This window comes from Manis javanica, chromosome 15 (genome assembly GCF_040802235.1).
Source record: "Manis javanica isolate MJ-LG chromosome 15, MJ_LKY, whole genome shotgun sequence".
NCBI lineage: Eukaryota > Metazoa > Chordata > Mammalia > Pholidota > Manidae > Manis > Manis javanica.
In genome coordinates, this window is record NC_133170.1 from 75,693,023 (window position 1) to 75,707,812 (window position 14,790).

The 14,790-nt window shown below is 40.4% G+C and overlaps 1 protein-coding gene and 1 pseudogene across 11 annotated transcripts in view; one reads left to right on the forward strand and one right to left on the reverse strand.

Moving 5' to 3' along the window:
• CIT (citron rho-interacting serine/threonine kinase) overlaps positions 1–14,790 on the reverse strand; it is a 151,192-nt gene that overhangs the window by 99,040 nt on the left and 37,362 nt on the right. The window lies entirely within an intron of this gene.
• Positions 7,991–10,115, forward strand: LOC108408198 (protein FRG1 pseudogene; annotated as a pseudogene).

The following is a 14,790-nucleotide window of genomic DNA, read 5'->3' on the forward strand; positions in this document are numbered from 1 at the left end:
AATTCTAATTTGCCGTCAAGGTAAATGAGTAGAAATTCTAATAGAAGAACAAGATCCTCTTAAAAAGGATCAAGCACCTTCAAAAAGAACCAAACTGAACTTCAAAAAATGAAAGGTACTGTTACCTTTAAAGTCAAATTTAAAGTCAAAAACTCAATGGATGCATTAAACAGAAGATTAGACACAGCTGAAGAGAAAATTAGTGAAGTAGCCATTAGATTTGAAGAAATCACACAGAACCATGCCTCTCATGGAAGGTGGCTCCTACTCCTACATAAGTGTGATCTGTAGACTGGCAGCATTGGCATCCCCAGGGAGTTGGTTAGAAATGCAGAATCTCAGGCCTGTCTCATGCCCACTAAAACAGAACCTGGATTCTAACAAGAACCATGTGATTCATGAGCCCGCTACAGTTGGACAGGTGCTCATATAGAGAATGCAACACACAGAGACAAAGAGACAGAAGACATGAGAAGTCAGGAGAAAGTTTAATATGTATCTAAAGGATCACCAGAGAGAGCAGAGAACTAGTTCAACACCTGGATGCCACAATTTAAAAGGATGTATAACTTGGTCAAGTCTAATGACTACCAGGAACGTGACCACATCTAACAGGGGAGAAGGGGTATGTGGGGTAGTTCTCTTTCTTGTACCTTATAGAAAATGTCCCTCTTTTTAATCCTCATAAAACAAATTTTTTTTGCTTTAACAAAGGTATTTATTGGATTTGACTCAATGTTGAGGTACACATGGCACCCAAGAATATAGCATAGTGCCAGGCACACACTAGATGCACAATATTTACTGAACAAATACATAACTAAATCACTAGAAAATGCCTCTTGCGAAGAGAGTATCTAGCATAATACAGGCCACAAAGAAGTTACTTGATGTTTGAGCTAAATGAAGAGGCTTTTAAAAACTGGAGATTGTTCTGTCTGAAAAATATGTTAATGAGTGCCTATATTAATATTTTCTGATACATTATTATGAAATCATCATCTCACCTCCCCACATACGCACTATGTTCAACAACGATAAAGAAGTCATATACTGAGATCTCTTATTGACAAAAGCCACTAAGGAAAATAGAAAACTTACCCTATATACTTTTTAAATCAATCAACCTGTGTTTGAGGTCACATCAGAGCACATTCTCCTTACTGGCAAGGGCTATACAAGTAAGTTCTGGAGGGCTTTTTTTTTTCCAGTTATAAGATAGATGGCAGAAAAAGGTTTTCAGAAACAAAGAGCTATTTTAAGAGCTGTAGTTAATGTCTCTCCCATAAATTTTTTTTTTAATCCTGACACTCTTAGACATTTTGGGGGGGAAAAAATTATTGCCTTCAAAAATATCCAAAAAAAAAACAAGGAAAGGAGAACCAAGTGGATTTGTCCACTTGGTCCTACTTCTTTCTAAAATGTGGCTCCATTGAGCTCCATTTACCCCATTCCCACCTTTAATTTTTCAGCATACCAAACATTAACATTAAAAACATGAAAGATTTCTAATTTACGTACAGTGTTTATCATCTACTTTCCCCACTGGGACACAAGCTCCATAATGGAAAATGACGTTGTGTTCACCAATATACGCCTAACACCTAGAATGGCACCTGGTTATCCTTATTCTATGGGTAATATCAATTTTGTTAAATGAATGAATGCATACAAGAACTTTAGATGTGGAATAATTTCTTAGACCTAATGGGCTATTTCATACAATCTGGCCAATTTAGGAAACCCAGAGTACCCAATTTAGTCATGAAGAATTGGCACATTAAAAAAAAAAAAAACTGAGCCTTGATGTAGCTCATAAAACTCCTATGACTTTTAATCATCATTATGGTTACAGACACTGGTGCTGAGTTGTGTGTAGCAGAGCAGAAGATGAATAACAGCCAAAATAGTGTCAGAAGGACAAAGGCAAGTAATATTGCATAATGACATAAGGAGTCGGGACTGTGCCTAGAACACAGTGGGCATTCAATAGTATTAAACCAGAAACATTTTCAACTTCATTCCATCTACCATGATGTCCTGCACCTTAAAAAAAAGACTGAATTAATTAGATGCTATGTTCTTTTACAGCTCTTATGTTCAAACGTGAAAGGAAGTCTATCCCCAAATTACCTCTTACAGTTCCTTAAAATCCGAGGCACCAATGTGATCACACTTATCTATGCTATGAAGACAGGACTACCAAATAAGTGAAGAGGGGGCTATTTATGTAGTTTAGAGGTCAAGATGTGGGTGTGAAAAGTAGGGAACACATAGCACAGATGGAGTGATGGCAAGTGTTGCCAATGAAGATACAATGAGTTTTGTGTGTTTCTGCAGCAAAGGGTCACGGAGGTGATTCAATCTCAAGAGTTGGTTAAAAGGTATCCTCACAGGCTAGAGTGAAGAAGCGTGCCACTTTAGAAAAGCCATATAATAGTAGCCCAAGAGAGCTTTCAAGTAATGAGGCTGGGAAGTGAAAGTGAAATCTTGGCTGGCCCTTGAAGTGGGGGAGCTTGGAATGCTCTGCCGGAAGGGATTATTAGAGTTTTAGAGCATTGGGGTGGGGTCAGTGCCACAGACAGATATGATCTTTTCGATAGTGGCCAGAAGAGGTTGATGCTAGACCTCTTAAGGGCAAGTCTACAACAGTCAATGTGCCAAATTCTATACTATGCTAAGGAAGTGATAACAGAAACAGAGAGAATGTGGATTAATGGGAGACAGGCTATAGAAAGAAATGGCAAAATGTGATAACTGATATATGAGCAGAGACTTTAGGAACAGCAATGACCAACTCTCATGATGGGAACAATTCCAAGAGAAAAAGTCTACAGTAGAAAGAAGAGCAAGATATCCAACTGGAGATCTCATGGGAATGAACCAAGAGAATGAGTTAGGGAGAGGCAAACGGAGCTACTTACTAAATATGAATAAGTAATTTAGCCCAAGAGAACAGGTTATAGTCCCTAGAGCCTCAGGCAAGTCCCCTAAATTCTTCCCTCCAGGTAGGAAGTGGTCAGGTATAACTTGTCCAAACAACACATGGTAAAAGAAATTCTAAAAGACAACATAGCAAATCCAGTTTCTAATAGATGATCGTTTTCCAATAAAAAATTATCCCATATCTTTGCTTCCCATAAGAGTCATAAAAAGACTTTGAGGTAACATTGATTTGGCTGGAGATCAATTTTTACAGTGGTGTCTTCAAAGTAAATGAATAAGGAAGTCAGCATTACTACAGCATGCATCAGTCTTAAGGCTGCCAGGATCTGACTGCCAACATCTAAGCAGATTTCCTCTCTGGTGGCAGATACAAGATCTCAACGGAGTTGTACACTCTACCTGAATCTTGCCATCCTCAAATGCCATGTTCCTACCAGACTTAGTATCAAGTTTTGGGTAAACAACATATGTTTTCCCAAGAATTATACTTTTAGAGATGCTTTTTTTCAATTCTGGATCACACTTCAACCAGACTTCTAACATTTGGGCTTTACAGGTATACCTTGGAGATATTGCAGGCTTAGTTCCAAACCACTTCAGTAAGGCAATTTTTGCAATACAGTGAGTCAAATGAATTTTTGGGTTTCCCAGCGCATATAAAAGTTATGTTTATACTATACCATAGTCTACTGAGTGTGCATTAGGTCTAAAAAAATATAATGTACATACCTTAATTTTAAAAATACTTTATTGCAAAAAAAAAAAATGCTAACCACCATCTGAGCTTTCAGCAAGGGGTAATCTTTTAGCTGGTGGAGGGTCCTGCCTTTCTGTTGATGGCTGCTGACTGACCAGAGTGATGGTTGCCGAAGGTGGGGATGGCTATGGCAATTTCTTAAAATAAGATAACAACAAAGTCTGCCACATCACCTGACTCTTCCATCCACGAACTATTTCTCAGAAACATGTGATGTTGCTTGGTAGTATTTTACCCACAGTAGAACTTCTCTCAAAACTGGAGCTAATCCACTCAGACCGTGCAGCTGCTTTATCAACGAAATTTATGTAATATTCTAAACCTAGACTTGCTTGATGCAGGGTTGCCATAAACCTTCAGTTTGAAAAAATACAGTATCAGTGAAGCACGATAAAATGAGGCATGCCTGTACCGTGTTTCTCCCCCTCTCTGTCGGTCTCGGTTCTCAGTGATCTATCAAACACCTACATAGCCTAGAAACACACAAAAGGACTCTTTTAAAACTGCAACTCGTCATGACTGCATTTCTCTGCAACACTGGGTTTGGATACATCCAGTTTGGGGGTCAGTGGGGGCCTCTAGAGCACACAAACAATGACAGAGGGGTTAGTCCATCAGCTTCCATTCCCTAGGATCTGCTTGCTCTGGGCCCTGACAACATTCCTTTTCAGCACCTTCTCCCTTGAATTACCTACACCCCAGAACATATCAAATTAGTTCATTCTTTGCTGCCCTCGAGATCTCTAGACTAGCAACTCCCATTCCATTTCCTCTCACCCCCGTCCCTGTCTTGCCTGCATGTTTGTTGATTACTAAAAGCAAACCCCAGACATCACATCCTTTCCCCCCTAATTACTGCAGCAGATATCTCTAATAAAGAGTTTCTCAACAATAGCACTACTGACATCTGGGATTGGAGAATGCCTTGCGAGAGAGAGCAGTCACATGTGTCGTAGGGCATTTAGCAGTATCCCTCACCTGTACCCATTAGAGTCCAATAGCACCTCAAGTCATGGCAACCAAAAATGCTTCTAGACATGCCAAATGTCCCCTGGGGCAAAATCACACTCCCCCTCACCCCCATGAGAACCACTGCTCTAAGAGATAAGGACTTTGAAAAAACCGTCACCACAATACCTTCATCACACCCAACAAAATTAATAATAACCTCTTAACATTATTTGATAGCATGTTTGTGTCCAATTTTGTCCAGTTGTCTCAAAAAATGTCTCTTTACAGTTAGTGTGTTTGAATCAACATCCAATCAAGGTTCCCGCATTGACTGATTGGTGTGTCTCTTAATATATAACACATGTCATTTATTGGTTTAAGAAACTGGATCACATATCCCTATAGAATTTCCCGTGTTTCGGACTTAGTTGATTGTATCCTTGTGACATCACTTAACATGTTTCTCAGTCTCCTTCATGTCCCATAAACTGGCAGTTAAATCTAGGGCCTTCCATATATTCATATTCAATTCTTATGGCAACAATATTTCCCAGGATGTACTGCCCCCTTACTACTGCATGACATTGGAAGGCATATAATGTCTGTTTGTCTCCCTTCATGTAATAAGAATGACCCATGGGTTCTGAATGTATCAGCACCATCCTCCACCATAAAGTTTCCTCCAATCTTCACTTAATGGTTTCAGCAGCCATTGATGATCATTGCCTAGAGCCGTTGTCTCAGTTAGTGAGGCAAAATAGTGGTTTTCTAATTTCATCATTCCTGCTACAATTATTAGCACAACAGTGTGGTTACCCTGGAACATAGTTCAAATAGGAAGGCAGGATAAGTGCTTGGTTCTTTCCCTGTATTTAGAAACATTCAGAGTACAGAGTTGAAAGCCTTTGCAACTGCCAGAAATGACAAAGATTTCTTCTTCTGTTATCATTAAGAACTCATGAATTTTTATATATTTGCTGCATTTTAAGCCACCATCCCATCTTAGGCCAGGAGAAACTCCTTGATATAGATATTCTTGTCAGAAAAGTCAAATCAGAATCTAATGTAGCTCTTGGAGCTAACTTCCAGTTTACAGGTGCTGGAAGAACGTACAAAACCACCACAACCAACACCCACTACTGAGGAAGCAAAGAGAGAAATGTGAGGATATTCTATAAGATGGTGACCTGATTTCTTTGTCAAGTCAGTGGCATGGGGCGAAACATATATATATACACACATACATGGAAATTTTTTCATTAAAAAAATTTAAGCCTATCTCCAGCCGACTATATTCCAAAATATGACTGATTTTAAATGCAATTGTTGGAGTGTTAGAGAGATGTGGAGGAACTGAGTCTCTCATCCATCGTCAGTGGGAATTGCAAAATGGTACAACCATTTTGAAAAAGTTTGGCAGTTTTTTAAAAAGTTAAGCATATGCCTACCATATGATCCAGTCATTCCATTCCTTGATACTTGCCTAAGAGAAATGAATGCATATGTCCATAGACTTGTACACAAATGTTCAGAGAAGCTACATTTCAGATAGCCAAAAACTGGAAGCCATCCAAATGTCTACCAGATGTCTGGATGAACAAACTGTGGCATATCCATTCAGTGAATTACTACTCAGCAATAAAAAGGAACGAACTATGATTCATGCTACAACATGGATGAATCTCAGGATAACTATGTTTAGTGAAAGAAGCCAGACAAAATAAGTACATATTGTACTATTTAATTTATACAAAGCTTAGAAAATACAAACTAAACTACGGTGACAGAAGGCAGATTAGCCATTGCCTGGGGACAAGGGCAGGGATGGGGAAAGATGGTAGAGAAGGTTTACAAAGGGGCATGAAGAAACTTATGGGGGTGATGGAAATGCTCATTATCTTGAGCACAGTAATGGCTTCATAGGCATACATACGTCAAAACTTAAACTGGACCCTTAAAATACATGTGTTAATTGTATGTCTATTATTCCTCAGTAAAGCTGTTGCCAACTGTTAGGACAGGAGAATAATTTGTCTCCGATCCTTCCTGGTCTACAGAGCTTTCATTCAGGCTCCTTCACCCTCTTTGGACACAGAAGTATTGAATAAACACGTCCAGGCTCACCCCCTTTTCTCACTCCTCCCCCAGGGAAGAAGCTAATCTGACTCATCAGAACAGGACATTCATTGGGCTATGTTTTATTGGAAGACAGGGTGACTGTACCTCGAAAGCAACAGGCAGGCTCACCTACCACTTCCTTTTTCGCTGCCTCTGTCCAGATTTGACAGGCCCTCAGCCAAGGGACTGCTCTTGTGTTCCCTACTTTCTGTCCATGAGGGAAAGCCCACCATTCTTCTCTGATAGGGTAGATAAATTTACTGCAGCACTACATTAGAGGTCATTGAGCACTCCCTTGCCAAAAATAAAGTAGATATTTCTGTTTCTGCAGTTCTGTGTGTATGCCCTCTGTTAGAATTTTGAAGGACAGGAAGGGTAAGTCTTAGTCCCCAAACTGCTGTAGTTGAATGTTATCCTTTTCTTTCCATCACAGCAATCAACAGCGTTAGCCACACTTATTTTCTCTGAAGTGAGACACTGAAAATCGTTTCCAAAAGCTTGGTCCTGAACCACCCAGACCTCCTGGCTCTTTGTCTGTCAGCTTTTCATCTCTTGACTCCTGCCAACTGCCGTCTTTAGTTCCATGCAATTTCACCCTTAGAAAGTAAGTGTAAATGCAATCCCCACACTTCATAGAATTGACTAGAAAGTTGGCTGCTGAATATAGTCCCAGATGTTTAATATAATTTTGAATCTTTGGCCAAGTCATTTCCATGTTTGCTTGGTTGTGAAAGGTTTTCCAGCAAGTGAGAATTTAAGGGTTGAAGACTTTAATTCATGGGCTCTCTAAGAGACCTATTCCCTATTTCCCATCTTCTCCCACAAAGACATTAATTTACCTCATTTAGAATTAACTTACCAAACTGGGATTTAGCATTGCACTGCTGGCTTAAACTCAGACTTACTATAAGCAGCAGTCATAGGGAACTCCCCAGAGCACGGGTTGGAGGAATGGGGTCCACCATGTCACCAGGAGTCTCACTTATGGGACACACAATGATGAAATTCCTCAGGGCTCTGTCCCCAGAAAATCCAGTCTCTTCTGAGCAAAGCATTCTGGATTTTTTCTCATGAGACTGAGGCTCCTGCAACTGTTCATATTTTCCTTTCTGTTTTGGCCACTAGGAAATCGAAAGCCCCAAATCTGTCCTTGTCTGTCAACTTGACAGGAACTTGTTTGTTTTTACCTTTAACCCTGGCTTTATTTCCTTACTCCAATACACCCTTCACCCAGATGTCTACATTTATTTATGTTTACCCTTTTAACATTACAATTATCTCTAGAATAAACTATCTCAATTTATCTTGGAATAAAGGAGAATATTACATGTTTAACATCTCTGGATGTAGCTTCTAAATTTAGACAAGAGGGGGAGAATCCTATAACCCTAATTCATAAGCATTTAGCTCTTTTTAGCCTATCTTCTCCTATTAATAACTTACTTTCTAAAAACAGAACAATCCCCAAGAGACACATAAATATTCACCTATATCTCCCATGAGACTATAAGTGCTACTGACTACATGTCTTCATTTTTCCTCTTTTATATTTTAGCAGGTGGTGCCTGCATGCTCTGGTGTCATCGAGTTCCTGCCATCACCACTACAGCACCCACCCCTTCTGCCCTCCTCCCCTCATACCACTCCCCAGGCGGCCCCAGCCCCTCTCCCTGACCTCCTCCTGCTCCTGAAGTGACCGCCTGGGTGTCTGACAGGGAGATACGTTTAAGGGCCAATCAAGCCTAACAGAGAAGTCCATCTATACCATCCTCCTAAAACTAGAAAACAAAACACAGCCAGGTACGTGCTCAAATGACAGGAACCCCAAAACAAGACTTTAAAAAGGTCCAGAACAAGCTTTTGCACCCTGCTTCTCTCTGAGAGAGAGCTCCAGGCTTGGGGAACCAGAACGCTTCCATGTGGCACTGAGCCAGGCCCCAAGCTCCACGAGGACAGAAGCTCCTCCAAAGGACCTTGACCTATGTGTCTCTTCACTTGGTTATTAACTCGTATCCTTTACAAAATCTCATAGAAAAAAATCTGGCATCTGCTCAAGGAATCTAGTGAACAGGAACAAACTTTGGTGAAATTTCTGGAACCATAACAAATTAAATGGATCATAGACTTTTTACCCAGACAGCAGAAGCTGATGAGGGCCCTAGTCCTCCAGAGCAGTTTACTGCAGTCAAACTGTCTGATTCCAGAATTGGCCTAAAACCTGGCCATGGAAAATACCTTGGTATAAATTCAGATGGATGTGTTGGGCGTTCAGATCCAATTGGACCAAAACCAGTCTTCCAAGATGGGAAAATGGCTTTACTGGCCTCAAATAGCTTTTCTATTAGATGCAATGAAGTAGGCAAGATAAAAGCAAGAAGTAAAACAGGAGAAGAAGAAATGATAAAGAGCAGATCCTGTGCTGAAAGAGAAACTAAGAAAAAAATGATATTCCAGAGGAAGACAATGGAAACATTAAACAGTGTGAAATTGATTCTGTGAAGAAATTTCAGAGCTTCCAAGACCACAAACTTAAAATAAGTAAAGACCATAAAATACTTAAAAAAGCCCAGAAAGACAGATTTTTGTCTGAAACACTTCTGGACAAGAGAACCAAATTGAAAGCTGATAGATATGCAAATGACCATGATTTTTGTTTCTGTCTTCTCCTTTTTTTCCTGAATAAAATAATGGAAGTGTTTTTACAGGGGAAAAAAAAAGGTCTCAAACAAATACACACACACACAAAATGCACTTGCCATTGAGATAACACTATTCTAAAAGCAAAATGCTAAAATAAATAAATGAAATATTCATGTTAAAACCATAAGCAGTTTTCATTTGAGAAGAAAAGAGAGAGCACTGCTCATCAGAAATCAATGTCAGAGTGGCAAATTCAAGGAATGAACATGGTAGTGTTTTACAAAGACTTGCCTTCATTTATTCCAATGGTGGGAGAAAATAATCTGAAAATAAAAACTCTTCAATTCTTGGGAGGCAGTATAACAATGCTGTTAGAAGTACAGGCTGTACTGGTGTTTGTACTAGCGTAGAACATTCTGGAAATTTATACAAGAAACTGACAACAGTGGTTCACTTTAGGAAGAAGCACTGGGCATCGGGTTGGAGGGAGACATTTTTCACTGTTTAGCCTTCTGTGTTGCGTGAATTTTTTTTTTTTTTACCATGGACCGTATTACTTTTTCAAATCAATAAAAGCAAAGAGAACTTGGAGTCAGAGAGACCAGAGCTTGGCTCCTGCAACTGCCGGCTGTGGGCTCCATGACCTTCGCCGGGTGGCTTCCTCTCTTTAGGCCTCAGTATCCTCACCTGTCCTGTGGTCTAATTATAGTACCTGCCTCATACAGGCTTTAGGAGGAGTAAATGGGATGATAATATGCATAAGGTGCTTTGCAGAACCTCTGACACACAGTAGGTGCTCAATAGATGGCAAGGCAATTAAAAAGTGTTAATAAGAAAATGTAATCCATTCTTAATTAAAAGTAAATATGGGACAATACTAAGCTGTGGACTAGGAGGTAGAAGGCATAAAATTCCTTTTTACAACCACCTATTTGCTATCAGCAGGTAGAGATTAAGTTAAACCACCATCGTGAAAGATAGGAAGGATGTGAAGTCCATCTGAGAAAAAGCTTTAAATTCCTCAAAAGCACAGCCTAAAATCCAATGTTTCTAAGCAGTTTCATCTACCCATGGGAGTCCTTAGCCTCCCCTTACCCTGAACCCTGAGGAAAAAAGGAGTAAAACTCCACAAAGATGAGTAAGAAACCCCAAGGCTGACAGATCTACTTTTCCCCTCTTGCAGGGCTTTGCGAAAGCTAATATGCACAGGAATCATTCCTGGGGAATCTTACTGAAGTGCAGTTTCTGGCTTAGCAGGTCCAGGGGGAGGGGATCTTGGGGGGCTGAGTCTCTGCGTCTCTGACAAGCTCCCAGTGATGCCAGTGCTGCTGGTTCACAGACCACACTGCACATCAGGGTCCTACTGACCCAAGACTATGGTTCCACTGCTTAAGCAATGGCAGTGTTGTGTGGTTGTGATCACTGTCATATTTTCTCTCCTGGTAACAACCTAGCCAATTCTAAATCAATGGTTCTCAACTGGGGCCAACTGTGCCCTTCAGGGACACTGCGCAATGTCTGGAGATATTTCTGTCACAACTGCAGGGGGTGGGTGCTACTGGTGTCTATGAGCAAAGGCCAGGGCTGCTGTGGAAAACCCTGCACGTCACACAATGGCCCCCACAACAAAGGATTATCTGGTCCCAGATATGTCAATAGTGCCAAGGTTAAGAAACCCTATTTTAAATAAACAGAACATGTGAGCTGAGTCCTCTCAATCCACCCCAAGACTATAAATCTTGATTTTACAAGTGGTTCATCAATCCAACATTGTCCTTTCCCAGGCTAGATCTGACATGTGGTGAGGGTACCAGATTAGCAGAAAGAATGGGATGCTGTATGCAGGGAAGGGCTCACCAGGTCGTACTCCATATTTTGTTTAAAATCAAGTATATGTGGTTCAGAAAGCCAGCGGTGATCAACTAAACATTAAATTTTCCACCATTTTGAGGCACGGCAATTTCACAGGGCCACGCCTCTGTTTAAGCAAAGGACCTATAGCTTAGGTCTAAGCTCCCTGAAGGCAGGGCTGTCTCCAAAGCTGTCCATCAATAGCACTGCAGCAGCACTTAGCATATTGTAAATACTCAAATATCATGACAATATTTGCAATTCTGAATGTGCTTAAACAGACCCAGAGATTGAACCCCTCTTTAGTGTGACATGGTTTATTATTTGTCATCACCACAAACATTATTACTAATGACAATTATTTAGGCTATGGCACACGTGGTATGGGCTTTAGACCTCAACCCAAACCCGGATGCTCACACTTACTTGCAATGAAACCTGGGACAAGTTATCATAGTGCCCACATCCACAAAATGAGGATAATAATCCTTCCCTCTGACAGCACTGTTTTGAAGTAACAGGATGATATACTTAAATGCCTAGTAGTTGGCACAGAACAGGTTCTTCTTAACCTGTATTTCCTATCATCCTTAAGGAATGGAGTGAAATACCCACTGAGTTACATGGTGTTTATTTCTACACACAACATATGTAAGAACTTCGCCCAAAGCTAGAAGGCCATTGAACCCCATTCCCTTAAACCAAAGGCCATCATTCCTCAGGTTTATTGAGCAATCTCAGGACTGTATGCTTGCAGTTTTGTACAGCCCTTCAGGGCCAGGTAGTGAATAATGACCATCATCAACAAAAAGGAGACCTCTTTGGCAGGGGAATATCTCAATGTTCATCTGCATGGGACCCCCTCTGAGTCATTAAAGGATGGAAATGAAATGTACTCTCTGCTGACAAATGCTAAGGACCTGAAAACTCGGAATAATTTTGCAATAACTGTGCCTTTCTGAGTACAATGAAAGGAAGATGATTCAAGAGAAGGAGCCTGTGTCATAAGGAAGAGACAAGCTCTCTAGAGCATTAGCCATAGATGTTCTAGGAAACAATCCATAATTAACATTCGCATTATGCATTTCTCACTGTCAAGACATGGTGGTCTTGGATGAAAGATGCAAGCATGCTGGCTCTGTTGATATCACTATCTGTGCCTTTGGGATAAGAGTTTTTAAAAGATGCGAGTGGAAGAGCACACCGGAGAGCAAAACCTCCCACTGATGGGAGCAGGTGTGTGATGCCAGGAGAGGTAGGTGTAACCTCGAAGACATGAAAGAGGAGTTCTGATCAGCTTCAGCTTTCCAGAAGCCCAGAAAATCAGGCTAGATACAACCAGACTCCCGCCCAGTATCTGAAACATCACGGAATTGCACAGCCCAGGGCAGCTAGCACACTTTTAGAAGACTCCTACTGAAACTTGGAAAGCATCCTTGAAATAATGACAATAATAAACAGCTGAAAACTCCACCTTACATCTGCCCATGCCAGGATAGGAATGAAACGCCAGGGTAATGGACACCTGGTGACCCATGAGTGTGGCAGTAACTTATCACAGAGGATTTGACATGCTGGGAGAGTAGGTATTCCTGAATTGGGTCAGATTCCTGGTTCGAGTGGTATTGCCCACAGCAAGCCCAAGGGACAGGACCCAGGAGGGTTCAGAGGCTCTGTCTGACATCAGTGTCAAAGCTAAGGCAAATCCCAGTTTCCTCTCAGTAGCCACTCCCAAGTCCGTCATTCATACATTTGCCCAGACCCTTCTTAAACTGCATTTATATATCCTGCCAGGACCACCTCTTGAGATAATGAGTTTTAGGAGATTATTACCTGCTGTGTTAAGCAGTACTTCCGTTCATTGATTACAACAAGAAAACAAAGAATTAGGGGTGAAACAGCAGAAAGGCTAATGTTGCTTTCATCAAGGCACAATCTTGTGAAAAGTGGAAATATTTAACAGCTTGGAATCACAAGGCATTTATGCAGCAACCATGAACTCAGGAACCATAATGATTTCAAGTGTTTTGGTTTATGAAAAACAGGACTGGACAAAGGCATAATTTTTGTTAAGAGTTACTTAATTAGAAAATAGCTCAAAAAGCATGGAGTTCAGCAATGTTTTCAACCACAAAACCCTGAACTGATTGCAAATACGCAAGGATCAGAGGTTAGTGAAAAAACAGGAAAATCTGCTAGGAGACACTGAAATGAACACCATGGCTTTCTGCACAATGGGATGCCATGCAACCTCCAGGAAAAGGCACTATGAGTCCTCAGTGGGCATGAAGAGCCCGCCCGTTGGCTGAGCTACACTAAGTATCTTAGCCAGGATTAGTCTCATCAACTGCAAACACTCTAATTGCAATATGGTACCCTGGACTGATTCCTTGGACAGAAAAAGGACACAAGTGGAAACTAATGAAATCAGAATAAAGTCTGAAGTTTAGTTAATAGTAATATACCAATATTAATCTGTTTTGACAAATACAGCATAGTTACATAAGATGTTAACATTAGGGGAAACTGGGAGAGGGGTATTCAAGAATTCTCTGTATTATCTTTGCAATTTTCCTATAAGTCTACATTATTCCAAAGTAGAGGTTTATTTTTTAAAAATTTTTTTTAATTTTCAGCAAACATATGTCATGACTCTTCAGAGCCACTGGAAGTTAGAGGTCAATAAAAACTATCAAGAGTTTTGAGAATCAGGATTTAAGTCAAAGGACATGAAAAGACATTTTTCTAAAGAAGACATACAAATGGCCAACGGGTATATGAAAAGGTGCTCAACATCACTAACCATCAGGGAAATGCAAATCAAAACCGCTTGTTAACATGGCTATTATCAAAAAGACCAGAGATAACAAGTGTTGGGGAGAAAGTGGAGGAAAGGGAACCCTTGTACACTGTTGGTGGGAATGTAATCTGGTGCAGCCACTATGGAAAGCAGTGTGGAGGTGGCTGAAGAATAAAAATAGAGCTTCCACATGATCCAGCAATCCCTCCTCTGGTTATATACCCAAAGAAAATGAAGAGAGAGCCATGCTCTCATATTCATAGCTGTATTGTTCTGAATAGCCAAGATATGGAGACAACCTAAGTGTCTGTCTACATGTGAATGGATAATGAAGTTGTGGTACATGTATACAATGGAATATACTTGGCCTTAAACAAGGAGGAAATTCTGCCATTTGCAACAACATGGATGAACATGGAGAACGTTATACTAAGTGAAATAAGATAGGTGCAGAAAGAAAAAAGACTGCACGATCTCACTTATATATAGAGTCTGAATAAGTAAATACATAGAAGCAAAGAGTAGAAAGGTGGTTACCAGGGGTTGAGAAGGAGGGAATGGGAAGATGTTGGTCAAAGGGCACAAAGTTGGAGTTATAGAGGATGAATAAGTCTAGAGATCTAGTGTACAGCAGGATGACTATACTTAATAATATTGCATTAAATACTAGAAATGTACTAAGAAAGGTTGCAGGTGCTGTCACCACAAAAAGAAAAAAGTATGTAAG